The sequence below is a fragment of the Canis lupus genome, chromosome 7 (genome assembly GCF_048164855.1).
Source record: "Canis lupus baileyi chromosome 7, mCanLup2.hap1, whole genome shotgun sequence".
Classification (NCBI taxonomy): domain Eukaryota; kingdom Metazoa; phylum Chordata; class Mammalia; order Carnivora; family Canidae; genus Canis; species Canis lupus.
In genome coordinates this window covers 61,589,714-61,605,062 of record NC_132844.1, presented here as the reverse complement: position 1 = coordinate 61,605,062, position 15,349 = coordinate 61,589,714, and the positions used below count along the sequence as shown (strand labels likewise).

The 15,349-nt window shown below is 47.2% G+C and overlaps 1 protein-coding gene across 24 annotated transcripts in view; it reads right to left on the bottom strand.

Moving 5' to 3' along the window:
• Positions 1-15,349, bottom strand: part of TRERF1 (transcriptional regulating factor 1) — a 206,496-nt gene that overhangs the window by 119,988 nt on the left and 71,159 nt on the right. For 20 of the 24 annotated variants that reach the window (XM_072832996.1, XM_072832993.1, XM_072832999.1 and 17 more), the window contains one exon: positions 2,094-2,176. The exons of the other annotated variants lie outside the window; for them this stretch is intronic. The gene's annotated coding sequence lies outside the window, so the exon portion shown is untranslated. The remainder of the gene's footprint in view (positions 1-2,093; positions 2,177-15,349) is intronic. 24 annotated transcript variants of the gene reach the window in all.

The following is a 15,349-nucleotide window of genomic DNA, read 5'->3' as shown; positions in this document are numbered from 1 at the left end:
TGAGTTGGGTTTGACGATGGTCACAACCCCAAAGGGTCCGACTGATAAATGAGAAGAAAGCACCAATTCACAGCTTTCTCCTGCATGTTCTTGGATTTTACTTGACACCATTTCTTAACTGTTTCAAGTGGTTTTGTGTTGGCTTTCAAGAAACACTTTCAAGAAATTATGAGTGGCCTTGAGCAAGTCACTTGACTTTCCTGAGTCTTCCCAATTGCAAAAAGGATGAAGTTTGACTAGAAGATTTCTTTTGCTCCTTCCAGCCCTCACAGCCAACAGTCCTATGTGGCTGACCTCATAATGCAAAGTTTCACTTACTCCACCAAACAAAAAACACCTCTTTGAATAGAAACATCCCTTGCAATATAATCCAAGCAATCTGCATCTTTGTTTGGATAGATATTTCCCGTTTGCACCTCTCTATCCCCACTTCTGCACTCAGTTCTGTGCCTGCCCCTCTTCCCAAGGGTCTGATCTCTATGGAAAACACCAGCATGGCTCCCAGCCGTCTAGCTTCTGGTTGAGTGTGCCTAACAGAATACACCATCAGGAGACAAGAGAACTGGGCAGCCCGGGTGGCTCAGCAGTTTAGCGCTGCCTTAGGCCCGGGGCCTGATCCTGGAGACCCGGGATCCAGTCCCGCATCGGGCTCCCTGCGTGGAGCCTGCTTCTCCCTCTGCCTGTGTCTCTGCCTCTCTCTCTCTCATAAATAAATAAATAAATAAATAAATAAATAAATAAATAAATAAAATCTTAAAAAAAAAAAAAAAAAGGAGACAGGAGAACTGACAAGGGAGTTTGATGAGGATATTTCGTCTCTTGGCTCTTTCCCAGCTGTGTGGCTGAAGGCTGACTGCATCTCCCCACCAGAGAGAGCCTTTCCATGGAGCTTCTCTTTCCAGTTCTAATAACCGATCCTTCCCTCTTTCTTCTTTCAGGACTACGCATGGTAACAGCTCCCTCACACATAGCTAGCCATGGGGTAGTTCCACATCTTGTGCTCGGATCTCTTAACCCTGCCTACACCACTTAAACAGTCTCTTCAGGAGAGTCTTTTGGATGACTCCACTTGAATGAACCACCTGTTTCTTCCTGGAACCCCAAGACACAATGGCTTAAAAATTAAATCAAAATCAAGCACAGGGCAGCTCTGGTGGCACAGCGGTTTAGCGCTGCCTGCAACGCAGGGTGTGATCCTGGAGACCCGGGATCGAGTCCCATGTCAGGCTCCCTGCGTGGAGCCTGCTTCTCCCTCTGCCTGTGTCTCTGCCTCTCTCTCTCTCTCTCTGTCGCTCATGAATAGATAAAGAAAATCTTAAAAAAAAAAATCAAACACAACAACAACAAAAAAAGAGGCAATCAACTTTCAGTCTCGCATAAGAGAGATGAAAAGTATGGCACCTGCCAAGAAAAAGAACCTGCGCACACCAAGACAATCAAATTAGACACCCACCACCCTCCTTTCCCCATTGTTACTGAGGATTGTGGGAAACAGTCATCTCTTGCCATGCCAGGATTTAAACATTAACCAAAAAAAATCTGTTTATACACAAACTTATTGACCCTTCAGACAACTTCTGTGTGAGACGTGGCAAAGGAATCACAGCTATGTGCCCATTTTCTAGAGGGACACACTGAGTCTGGAAGAAAACACAGGGCTAGAGATGATTTGAACAAACAAAAACCCTAGAAATGTCCAGGGCCAGATCAAAGGCTCCTTGGTTCAAGAATCTGCCTCTTATAGGCTCTGCGGGATTTCTCAGAGCAGCCTTCTCTACTACAATTCTCCAGAAAGGTCTAATTTAATTCCCCCTGAACACATCTAGAGCTACCACCAGTGACTGTCCTCTGTCACCTTCACTATTCACAACCACTCTGCAAAGTCGAGAGAGACAAGGCACATTCCAAGTGATGCTGAATGCCAATATGTGAATCCACAATCACCAACCATTTCCCAAAGAAACTCTTCCAGAAATTATGGGTGACCAGACCCACAGCAGCCTTTCTCCCCTTATTGGCACATTTTCCACTCCATAGATACCAAAGAAATACTATTAGGACCCCTTCATCACAAAACATTTCAGAGCGGCTACCTGTTTCAGGATTAAGACGCTTAATCTTTCAGGGTCGTCCTGCTTCCATGTCTTCCTCCTTCAGCATCCTCCAGAGCCAGGGCCTGTAGGAGTGACCCAAAAAGCATATTCAGGATATTTGGCTTCAACATGGGAAAGATCCTATGGATCAGGAGAGACTGGAGAAGCAGCCAAAGCTGGAGCCCTGAAGAATCCAACAGCCGATGGACCTGCCCAGGAGGAGGACCCTGCAAAGGCTGCTGAGGAAGGTCCCCGAGGGAGAAGAGCATTTAGGAGAGAAAGACACCCACCTCTATTCCAGTTACTCAGGCCTGAAACCCAGGAGTCTCTGTGACTCCCCTCTTTCCCTCACACGCCACATCCAGTCCACCAACAAAGGATGTCACCTGATTCTTCAAAATACATCCAGACTTACCACTTCTCATCACCCCCACCAGCAGCTTCTCTCCTTGGATTACTGCAAGGACTTCCTAACTGGTCTCCCTACTTTCACCCTTGCTTGCCTTTCAACAATCTGTCTATTATGTGGATCAAACTGTACTATGGGTTGGATTGCATCTCCCCCAGATTCTTAAGTTGAAGTCCTAGCCCCCAGTACCTCAGAATGACCTTATTTGGAAATCGGGTTATTGTGGATGTAATTAGCTATTAAGATGAGATCATCTCGGAGTAGGGTGGGTCTCTAATCCAGTACGACTGGTGCCCTTATAAAAAGGGGAAATTAGGACGCAGGCAGTCACACAGAGAGAACGCTGCTGTGTGAAGGTTGGCGTTTTGCTGCCTAAGACCAGGAGCTACCAGAAGCTGGGAGGGGGGCCTGGAACAGATCCTTCCCTAGTGCCTTCAGAGGAAGTGAGGCCCTGCCGACACCTTGATCTGGGACTTCTGGCCTCCAGAACTGTGAGAAAATACCCCACTGTTATTCAAGCCACCCAGTTTGAGGTATTTTGTTATGGCAGCCCGAGCCGCCTGATGTACCATGCTCCCTACGGCAGCCTCAGCGATCATTTAAAAATCACTCTTCTGCTCAAAAGACTTGGAGAGTGTTTCATCTCTTCTCAATATAAAAGACAAAGTACTTGAAATGACCTTCGGGGCCCACGTGACCTGGCCCATCCTCTTCCTTGACCTTTCTTTCTCCCACTCTGCCCATCTTCAATTTCCTCTAGCTAGAATGGCTTCTTCAAACATCCTAAGCAGGCTCCTCCCTCAAGACTTTTTGCATTTGCTCTTCACTCTGCCCAGAACACTCCTCTCCTGGGGCATCCTTTACTTTTTTCAGGTTCTGGTGACAATGTCACTCTCTTAGAGGGACCCTCCCCCACCGCCCCAGCCCCTGTCCTATCCCCCCCACCCACCTTCTCTGTTCTATTTTTTTTGGTAGCATTTACTAGCATCTGACATCTGTTTATATTTTTTTACCTTCTTCCCTCATGCCAAGTCTATCAACTCCCCATAAGCAGGGGCATGGTGTTATGATACATGCCAGAGCCTGGCACAGAGGAGTGTGCTCAAGAAACAGTTGCAGAGAGATTTGTTGGTGGAATGAAGGAAACCAAGAGAAATGAGAGGAGCAAAAAGGAGAAAGCTGTCCAACATCAAAAGTAGCAGAGTCCAGAAAGATAAGGAGTGAAGTGTCCATTGGTTGTGGCAATATGGAGGCTGCAGGTGCCCTGACGATGACAGTCCCTGTGGAGGGCAGGAGCCCTCCGCAGAAAATCCAGCTGGGTCCCTCCCCTGTGCCACATACACCTCCCATAGGCAGGAACCAGCCCAAGTGAGCTGTGTCAACTGAGGAGCAAAATCTGAGGGCACATTCTTTCCAGACATCTGTCTGTAAGGACAGGAGGAGAAGGAATGAGAACTAGAGAGTAAAGGTTTGAGGTTTGGTTTCAGCCAGGAGACTGAAGGGGGTGAGGTCCCAGGAGCCACAGAAGATGTAGAAAACTCATGTATAGGAAGAAGGTTCTCTCTGGCCAAGAGGAGAGATGTGTCCATCTCTGAGTGGAAGAAAATCAGGTTGGGATGAGACCCAATGTCAGTATCCACAAGGGAGCAGAGGCAGGAACCTGAGTGGGCCCAAGCTGAGCTGTTTGAACTTGTCAATGAATAAACAAAGCCAGGTTGTCTCCTGAACGAAGGAAGGGCAGACAAGAGCTTGACAAGGGGTGTGGTGTGGAACACCCCATCAAGGGGAATCATGTAGGTACACGGGCAGCCTGAAAACCAGAAGCCGCCTTAAACTTTGTGCCCTCAGTGCCTCATTGGTCTCACCCAGTGGCAACCAGGGTTGGAGAGCTGGTTGCTGGCCAGCAGCACTGAGGGCCCAGCTGAAACTAGAAGCCATGGTTTCACAGAAGCACAATCCACAGGGCTTTGGGGTGGGGGTGGGGGGTTCTGGATTAGTAGAATCTTCCCAAAACTGAATCCAGAGGCCTCCACAGCTCCATCCGCTTCTGTCAAGGCTGCACCATTGTCCAGGATCCCAGAGTCAGCCCCTAGAGAGCCCTCTGAACACTCCCCAGACTCCTCCCCACAGGTCATAAATTGGGCCCTGTACCCCACAAGAGGGCTCATACTCTGCTGAGCACCCGCAACAGCATGTGTGCTGGGTGCGACACAAGCCAAACCCTCACACGACAGTCTTGTGAGGTGTTTTTAGCTTCCGCATGCAGACGATGAAACTGAGATTCAAGAAATTAAGTAACCTGCTCACGGTCACATGGGTGGCGAGGGCTAGAACTGGGGGCCTGAAACCTTCCATTTCTCTATCCCCCTTTCTATATTCATGTCACCACCCTAGTCCAAGCCCTCAAAGTTTCATTCCTAAAATTCAACAGGATAAATGGGTTTTTACTCACCTGCCAGCATTCCCCATCTACAGGGCACCCAGCCAGGTGAGCCTTCCTACAGCACCATTTTTACCTAGCCCCGTCCTGCTCAGTTTTGGCAGCTCCAGATATGGGAAAATTTCTAAGTCCATAGTCATTCCTTGGGTTCCTTCAACAAGGATGCACTCAACTTTTTCAGTCCTGTTTCCCACAGGCACCCTCTGCTCCACCCCATCCCGTAGCCCCTCCCTTTTCTATGCCTGGCAGACCCAGGTGCCCCACACGCATGTTCTTTCCCTGCAGCCTGCCCCTCTTGGTTGCCTCCTGCAGCCCACTGAGCTGCACCACCCCAGATCCTTAGCTCTTCTGGCTCTTCTGAGCTCACTACATTGACCTTCCACGTAGACTGCCGACCCCTTGAAGGTGATTGATATTAATGTTGAAAATGCTTGGGGTTGCCCACTACTCAACACAGGGTCTTGGTAAACATTACTTGATATGCAGAACAATGCCGATGAAGCTCAGATGGTGCACTGGTAGAAGTTTTTCAGAAAATACAGGAGAACTAGGATGGGCAAGGGAAGGGACACAGGGCCATCTTGAAGTTTCTGGAAGCATACTTATTGTTCCTTTGCAGAAAACACCCGAGTCTGGCATCCTATAAGAGCTATCCCCATGAGAAGGAGGGTGCTAGATTTAGCTCCCCCTCCTCTTCCTGCTCCCACATATTCAAGGTCTTGGCATCCTTCCTTAGCTACCCCTTCACATGCTTTTGCAGACATAGATAGATATCCTCTCTCCTTCTCTCTTCAAGGGAAGAGCTTGAGATGTGAGAAATCCAGCTCAGTGGGGTTCGTGGTGACAAAACCCACCAGCGAAATGGTCAGTGCCAGATGCCCAGAAGTGGGAAAAAGGATACTCCATTTCTAGGGAATTGGGAGTTGCCCCTAATCCACTTCAGTCATCAGCCACGGGCCACACAATAATTCTGGGCTTCGTGGGGCCACAGGAGGAGTATGAGTGGGAAAGACGAAATTCTGCAAAATACTCAAGGGCCATCAGAGAACACCCCATACCGAGAGAATGGGTATCAGCTGAATAACAAGGTCTGGGAGAAAACTAGAGGGCTCAAGGTGATGCTGTCTGCTGAGAGGCCCAATAAGAAATGAAGAGCTCCTCAAACCAGTGGAACCCAAGGAGCAGTGGGGTCCTCATGACCTAGCTGAAATAAGGAGCTCTGGAGTCAGGCCTGGGATCAAATCCTGACCTGGTCACCCAGGGGCTGTCCGTTCTTAGGTTTGTCACTCAATCTCACTGCTCATGCAGCCTGGTCCTGCATGAGCTACTGTGAGGCCTAAATACAACACACGTATAAAAACATCTAGCACAGCACGTGGCTTTACATAAGGGGCCCAATAAATGCTGCCCGCCCCCCAACCCCCAAGCCTTCAAACCTCACAGCTCTCAACCCTGGATAATGAGAGCAAGAACAGAAGCGACAGAGCCCTTCCCAGAGAGAAGTTCTGCAAAGGAAGATGGCAACAGTCAGCAAAAGGAAAGAGAACAAAGGGGCCACCCCATGGCCTCTCAGAGAGAAGCGCCGGACCTCTGTGAACACCCGGGTTTCAAAACACAACAAAGCTTCGGGCCTCAGACCATACCCAAACAGGAAGTTTGTGACAAACTTAGCAAACACACAGGCACAACTGTAGGAGGTTGCACACCACTCAGAAAAGATGAAAACCGGCCCCCCTCAGAGGTCAGTGTGGAATAAAAGGAGCATTCTGAGCACACAAAACTCTTGCTGGGCATCAGCGAGCATCCTGCCTTGTGCTCCTCCTCCCCTTGAGCATGTGGCCCAACCCACATGGAGCTGCTCTGGTTTTCCAAAGCCAGGGTCTGGCCACTGCTCCCCACTTTCTGTCCTTTCCCTACCTCTGCAGGCATCAAGGACAGTGAACACCCTGAACGGCAATCAGGAGCCCGGGTGACTCAGGTGCGTGGGGTCACTCTTCACCCGGGACAACTGAGCACAGAAAGAGGAAGTGATGTGTGGAGGTGCCGGGCCAGTGTGTGTTTCATCAGGCACCCCAGCACTTCACAGCGGGGTCATCAGGCTGCCATTTTCCCTCCTCTGCAATGCTGCCTGCACTAACATTTGCATTTGCACTGTTTACACTGGCATGAGCACTAGCACCTCACTTCATGTGTTTGTAAGTGCAGACAGAAAGGGACGCACCAACCTCCACGATCTGTGACCCATCTCCCCACCTAGACTGAAAACCAGGAGGTCTCTTCCCCTCTATTCACAATATCCGAAACCTGTGGGTTGAGCCACATGCTTGGTGAGTGCACTCCAGAAAATACTTGATAAATTAAATGAACATCAATGCCACTCACTACCTTAACCCCCCCCCCCAGGTTGTGTCCCTCATGTCTCGATACACCCTTAGCAGACAGGTCCCCAGTTCCAGCCCTCCCGGGTGAAAGGCCCAAGTGTAAACTCAGTCCTCTGATAATCAGCCTCACTGCCCACCCCCTCCTTGGCACCTCCGGCAGTGGTTTCCCCACCTCCCCGAGTTGGGTTCCTTTAAAAAAAAAATGACTCATTTAGGAAGAGACAAAACCAGAAACTTCAATGGTAAAGATAAAACAGCACCAAGTCTCTTTCAACATCCCCTACTCCATGTAGAATTTAGATCTGATAAAGACTCCCCAAACTGGACCTCTTAATTCGGAACTTACGGTATTTATAATTCTTCTAGCGAAAACATTTCCAGTAACATCTCCTCTCTGAACTTTTCAGGGTCTTCTTTAAAAAAAAAAAAAAAGATTTATTTATTCACTTCAGAGAGAGTGAGGAGGGGCAGACGGAGAAGGAGATAGAAACTTTAGCAGATTCCTCGCTGAGCGGGACACAGGGCTTGATCTTACAACCCTGAGATCATGACCTGAGCTGAAACCAAGAGTTGGACACTCAACTGACTGAGCCACGCAGGTGCCCCCAGGGTCTTCTTTATAAATGGCCTTTTTATAAGTCAGGCCTCTAGTCAGTAGCTTTTTCAAAATGAAGGAATGAGAAAGTAAGTCCATGTTCTCAACTCCTGGGCAAAAATCATTTATTTGATGTTTCACTATGTTTATGATTCCAACTAACCAGACAAAGGACATTGGCATTATTATCACTGGTCTACTGAGAATCATGGGGAATTTTTCTTAAAAAAGTAAAAATTCTGGGTAGGTAACAAGTCTATGTAACACTGGTGCACAGTATTTGAAAGGAATAAAATTATATAATACCATAAGCAGAACTGTAACATTTTGGGGCCAAAATGAGTAATTAGGAGACTCCTTACTCAGGGGTTCTCAACATTGGCTGCATTAAAAAAATTCCCAGGTCCCAGCCCCAAAGATGATTCAGACACCTTTAGGCTGGAGTGGGGCTCTGGCATTGGGTATTTTTAAAGTTCCCTAGTGATTTTAATGTGCATCCAGGATTGAGAACCACTGATCTACAGCAGATAAGAAGACTGAGATCTAAACAAATTAAGGTACAGTTCAAGACTGCATAGCCAGAGCCAAAACCAGAACCAAATCTGACATTTATGACTCCTTATCCAGTTCCCCAGTCTTGCTCGGATTCTTAGCATTCAAAGATTTGTTTAAAACTTTTTTTTTTTTTTAATTTGGGGGACTAAACACAGAGTTGCCAACTTTTTGTTTTGTCAAGCAAGGGTACTTTTATAAATATCTACCAATTATGTCACTGCTTCCTGACAGGTCCCTTGCTCATTTGCATACCAGCCACCCTTCTTACCCCAATCCCTGCCCAAGAGGTAAGATGTGATAGTATCTGGCCCCTGCTTGCAGTCTCCTTCCCCTTCACTCCCTCTCACTCCTCACCAAGATCCATGTGATAAATCCAAACAAGACTCAGGCCTCAAAAATTCAGCATCTCCTCCTTTCCCTAACTCTATGATATCAATTTCTGAAAGCCCCTTCACTAACTGCAGACTACTTCCCAGTCCCTTCAAACCCAGCCTTCACCTTCCTGCTGACACGTGACAGCTAATATTTGCACAAGTTGCAACAACCAATATCCCCAGTTTGTTACTTCATGCATACTGTCCCTCTTACATTGTTCCCTAATCAAGGATATACTGGAAGCTTTTAAAGAGGACTTTCTCTAAGGAATCGAATTAGGGGTGAGGGGAGGGCAAGGGGAGTTCTCTTTATCCTCCTCAGTTTTAATTTGGGGTAAACATTTATTGTTTTTTTAATGGGACAGAAATCTCTCTCTCTCTCACACATACATACACACACACACACACACACACACACACGTTACAAAATATATCTACAAATACTATCTAAATGGTTTGCTTCCACTCTGTAAATATAGAAAATCGCCTGGGAAGTCTCCGTACACCCAAGTCCTAAATGTAAATGATGTCTGGGTGGCAGGATTATGGGTGGCATTAATTTCAGTTCCTTTTCTTCTTTGCTTATCTTTATTACGTTTTTTATTTGTGTAATAAAGGAATAATGAAAGTTTAAAACCTGAACCAAAGCATGATCTGATCTCTGAAACCCACATAGCATTGAGAAGCAAAGGTGCCAGAGCAGGTCCCAGTCTGGTATGCAGAGAATCTCCTTTTTATAAAATGAAAGATGTCTCTCCAGGACCGAGTCTACCATTGCAACTGACCCCAAGCCACACCCAAATCCTGCCGGTCCCCAATAATAGATATAGTAGAGGTGCCTTAGCCCAGCTTCTTCCAGGGCTCGTCTGGCCTCCTCAGCTTCATCTCCTCCTTCTCCCTGAATTTCAGCCACATGGATCAGCTGTTCCACCTGAGTGTCTCCTCTGGTTCCCTGCTTCGAAGTTTCTACCTAGGCTGTGTCACTCAGCCCTACTGGTTTCCTTCCTGAGTCTCCGGCAAGGCAAACAGCCACACCCACCCCAAGGAACAATCAAAGCCATAACTTATAGCTCAGAAGCCCAGAAACTCTTAAGATGGAGTTGTAAACTATGGAATGCTCCACAGTCCCCACTGCTCCCTACTATCTAACAAGTCAATGAGGAGGGGTGAGAGAGTCTTCCAGGCAGTAAGAACCAGGAGCTCAAAGGCCTAGAGGATGGAGGATGTGTAGTGTGTTCAGAAAAGGAAAGGGCACTGGGGATGTCTAGAGCATCTCTTCGCATGTCCAAGACCCAGCAGAGAAAAATAAAAAGAAATTTAACACCAAAATGTACAAGAGCTAGAAAAGAAAGGCCCAACCAAAGGGTTTTCATCCTTCCAACTGCTTGCCTACAATTTACTCTACTCTTCCAGTGTCTAGCTGGGTCTTGGCCAACAGGAGTGGGTGGAAAAATAGGAATAGAGAAAAAAGAAATGAGATTAAGCAACACCATATGGAGGAAAACTGAGGTCCTCTCCGTGCAACATCAAATCTTCCTAAGTGACTCTGTGTGACTCCTGAGGGGTGTGGGGGACATTGTGCTTAAGCCTCTCCTTAGGTCTGCCCCAAAGATGAAGGACATTTACAATTATTCAAACTTCTGGGACCCTCAAGAAACATTTTTTAAGAACTATGAACCTTCAAAACTGCTGAAACACAGACTGGCCATGCTCTACCCAAAAGCCTCTCTGGCCTGTGTGAGGCCTTTGGGGAAATAGTCATGGAGGCCTTTGGATCAACACCACCTCCTCCTTGTTACAAGGAAGCTTTCAACAATTATGGTTCCTCAAATGTCCACCTTCACTGGGCTTGAATCTTGACTAATGGTACGGCTCATCTGTCCAGGGAGAAATACTGCTCTGCAGAAGTGTCGTACTATTTTAGGTAGGGGTACATGCCTGTCTTCTCTCCCCCAAACACCCAACTAGACTGTTAGCTCCTACCGAGTTCAGCTCTAGCTTATTTTCTTTCCTTTGAAAAAAATCCTCCCTGTTGGCTTTCAATGGGCATTTACTAGCTAAGTAGAAAAGCAACCCTCAGATCCATCAGTTCTTACCATGTGGTCCCTCTCCCAGGGTGACAGCCATCCCTGGGTGCTCACTCTAAGGAAGCTCCTTCTACTCTAGGGTGGTAATGGCTTGCTTCCACCTACCCCCCTAAACATCAACCCCCCCCAAAGCTCTGGTATTAGTCCATGGGCACCAGACCACCACTGTTGTTTCCCTTAACCCTACAGCTGTATAAATAATCACTTTATTGAAGTCTCTTCGATTCAACCTTTCGAATGAGTTAATAAGAGTTCAAAAAAAATCCTTTAAGACCTAAGACCTGTACCTGTGAAAACTGGTCTTCTTGGATATTGAGGAGAGATACACACTCGAGAGAGCTGGATCATCCCGAGGGTATGGTGGATAGTTGCTGGTCACTGTTTGCTGAAGGAGAGGTGTGGAGTGCAAGACTGGTTGGAGAAGGTCTCACTGAGGAAGTGAGATCTGAGCTGGGTCCTAACAATGGGTTCAACTGGGTCAAGTGGAGAGGAAGTAGGAAGACCATCCCAGGCAGTGGGACCAGTACACATGTGGCACTGGCCACAGGATGAGTAGGGCCCCACTCATCCTGTGGCCTCTCAGGCCTCATTCCTCACTGCAGAGGAATGAGGCCTGAGAGGCACTGAGAGGTCACAAGTATGTGTTCAGAATCAGACAGAACTGGTCAGAGCCCAACTCTGCCTCTTGTTAGCTAAGCCACTAGGCAACCTACTTACTCTCTCAGTCCCACATACTTTACCGGTAACATGGTGAAGATGAGGACAATAATAGTGCCTACCTACTGGGGTCTCTGTAAAGATTTAAGGAGGATGCACATAAAATGTTTAGGATGCTCAGTGCCTGCCATCAATGACTATTATCTGTTTTTCTTGCTCTAGTAAAAACCACCCAATGCCCATCCTGCCATGATTCTAAGAAGACATAAACACTGGTTAACATGTTCACATGCTGAATAACCTAAGAAATGTGGGAGTCAGCTAAGCATTAGAAGAATGCCCAGGCAGCCAGGGGTGGTCATTCTCAACTTGACACACACACACACACACACACACACACACACACACACACACACACTGTTCTCTGCTCTTATTGGACCACTGATTGCATCAACTGGGCTCCCTAGGCTTCCACATGGATTTGGATAAAGGGGAAGCATTTATTTCCCTCTTCCTTTTACCTCACCAGTTTGGCAGTAGTTGAATCCATTCAGGATCATGAAATTACTGGGGGCCCCTTCTCTAGAGCTCCCTCCTCCCGGCCTAGTAGGAGGTAATAGCTTCCCACTGTTGTCAGCCCTGGGGTGCCTCTTACCTCTGACTTGCTTAACTCTGACCACACTTTTCTAAATACTCTTCATTAAAGTCTCTCCAGTTAAACCCTTTGCATGTGCCAGCCATCTCAGGCTGTGTCCCTAACCAACAGAGCCAGGGCCGCCATCCATCACCAGATGCACAGGGCTGAAAGTGGAGCCCTGTCTCATGCTCACCTCCCTCCTCCCCACAGAGGCAGAATGTGAATGGCAGTATTCATGATGTACACACCAATGCCTCTTACCCAGGAGCAATCATATGGGAATTTAACATCCCTAGGAATCGGTAAAACCCAAGAGGCTCAGGGAAAAGCAACTCTCCTAGCCTAGGCAGCATATATTCAAAGGTTCTGTTGCTCCTCCACATCCATAATACAGCAGTGGAGCTCCTCTGGATGTGCCCCCCCAAATCTACCACACAATGGAGCTCCAACAAAATGACAAAATCCAGATCAGTGCCTGACACACAGTAGGTACTCAATAAATATGTGTCCATGCAGGTCCTCTGACTAAGGATGGAAGTCTTGATCTAAGAGATCATTCAGGAATGGAGACTAATGGAAGCAGCTACTCCATGTGGCAGCTCCAGAGATGCCCTCTGTTCATCATCTCACATGACAGGATGCTCTGAGATGCCCCCATCTACAGGTAGCTGAGCTTCAGAAGACATCAGTCTTTCACTCCACAAATACTATTCTCTTGTGTCTTATCAAGTCATTCCTAAGGCTTACAATCTCTTCAGCATCTCTCCCACTGATTTTGCTGATTCCCGCTCCCTCACAGGACCAAATGGAATCCTGATTCAGTGTAGTTCAAAAGCATTTAAGTGATGGGACACCTGGGTGGCTCAGGCGGTTGAGCATCCAACTCTTGATTTCAGCTCAGGTCATGATCTCAGGATCATGAAACCAACCACACTGGGCTCTATGCCCAACAGGGAGTCTGCTGGAGATTCTCTCTCTCTCTCTCTCTCTCTCTGCCCTTCTCCTTGTTTGTGCTCTCTAAAATAAATAAATAAATCTTTAAAGAAAAACATATCCGGCAGCCCAGGTGGCTCAGTGGTTTAGCATCGCCTTTGGCCCAGGGCGTGATCCTGAAATCCCAGGATCGAGTTCCACATCGGGCTCCCTGCATGGAGCCTGCTTCTCCCTCTGCCTGTGTCTCTGCCTCTCTCTGTGTGTGTCTCTCATGAATAAATAAATAAAAATTCAAAAAAAAAATATCTAGTAAGTGCTTACTGTGTACAAGTACCGTGTCAGGCACTGAAGATCCAAAGATGATTAAGATAAAGATCTCAGAATCCAAGAGCCACAGAAAATACAAAGAAAGAGCACTTAATATTGACCAAAAATGATTCTCAAAGAGCTAAAGCTTGAACTGCACTGGGTCTTGAAAGATGGGGGCTATGACACTGGGGATGGAGGGAAAGGCAGCCAGGTACGTGAGAGGGACACAGGAGGAGGAGCAGCCCTGGGCAAGGATAAGCAGGGCTGAACTGATAGGGACAGAAGCAGAAGAGCCAGGTGAGGAGTTTGTTTCAAATTGGGGCCACCTGATTCAAGAACCAAGCACAGTAACAGAGCAGAAATGAGACCTGACTGGAAAGATGTCCCCCATATCCAGCAGTCCTCCACAGTCAACTCTCCATGTCCCCCCACCTCACTCTCCACCCCGCCCCCTTCCCAAAGCCAGGAAAACAATAAAGGAAACTGGCCAGGCGAGGGGCAAAGACGCTTGTCCCAAAGGGACGCTTCTCATCTTGTCACTCACCCACTGCCAGCCCAGCCCTGCCTTGGGGTCAGTTGGCTCGGTGGGCTTTGGGAAGGGCACCTGGGCACCTAGCCACCCACCCCCGCCCCACCCCAGAGCCACTGAGCACCCTGACATCTTGAAAACTAACACCCTTCCACACTCACTTGCTCATTCTTGGAATTCTAAAATTAAACGTTCGTTCCTGTTACCTAAAAGCTTTCTCCCTTTATAAGTTAATATGCAAATACTTTGGATGAGGCTAAGTCTTAGCAGCCACATATCCACTTAGCCTGAATGCTTCCAGAAGATCTTTCCTGGAAAACGAGCTTTGTAGGAGGGATGCTCAAGAGATGATCTGTGGCTGGAGGTGAGGCAGGAAGAAGAGGGAAGGGCTCATGGAAGGAAAAAAGGCTGCTCTTGCACTGATCCCACCACACCCACCAAGGGCAGAAGGTAGAGAGTTCAAGTCCAAGCCTTCAAAAGACCTTTATTTTCACATTAAAAAAAAAAAAAAAACAACTGAGATATAATTCATGGACTGCAAAATTTATCCTTTAAGCTGCATAGTTCAGTGGTCTTTTAGCATATTCTTAGGGTTGTACAACCATCGCCACTAACTTCAGGATTATTTTCATCAACCCCCCCAAAAAACCCATACCAGCTAGCATCACTCCCCATCCCTCTCTTCCCCTGGCAACCACTTTCTGTTTCTATGGACTCGCCTATCCTGGGCATTTCTTAAAAATGGAACCATACAACATGTGGTCTTTTGTGTCCAGCTTCCTTCACTTAATGTAACATTTGCAGGGTTCATTTGTGTTGTAGCACATACCAGTGCTTTATTCTTGTTTACAGCTCAATCATATTCCACTGTACAGATATACCATATTTTGTTTATCCATCAAAGGACATTTTAAAGAACAAAGCAAATGATGCTTCTGCTGCTTGGGCAATGCAACCATTTCTAACCCATCGTCCCCTGAGCCTCCCACCAGCACCCAAGGATGCTGCCCAAACCCTCCCTCACACATGGGATTTCCCAAACACAGGGTGGCTCCAGCTGGAAGCCCTGAATCTCATAGGCCATGAGAGCAACACCTCAAATTCCTTCTGAGAAAACTTGTCAATACCCTTCAAATGTGTTTTATAAATCTCTACGGTCCTGGTACTGTAGGATGGAAGAACAGAGCTGGCTGCAAGGGCAGGGCACCCGTGTAAGTTTACAAGGCCCCACATTTGGTTTAATGTGCTACGGTTGCCATCTTGAAAGTCTTGAGCTTTATTTTTATTTCTATTTTTTTTAATATTTTATTTATTTATTCATGAGAATACAGACGGGAGAGAGAGAGGCAG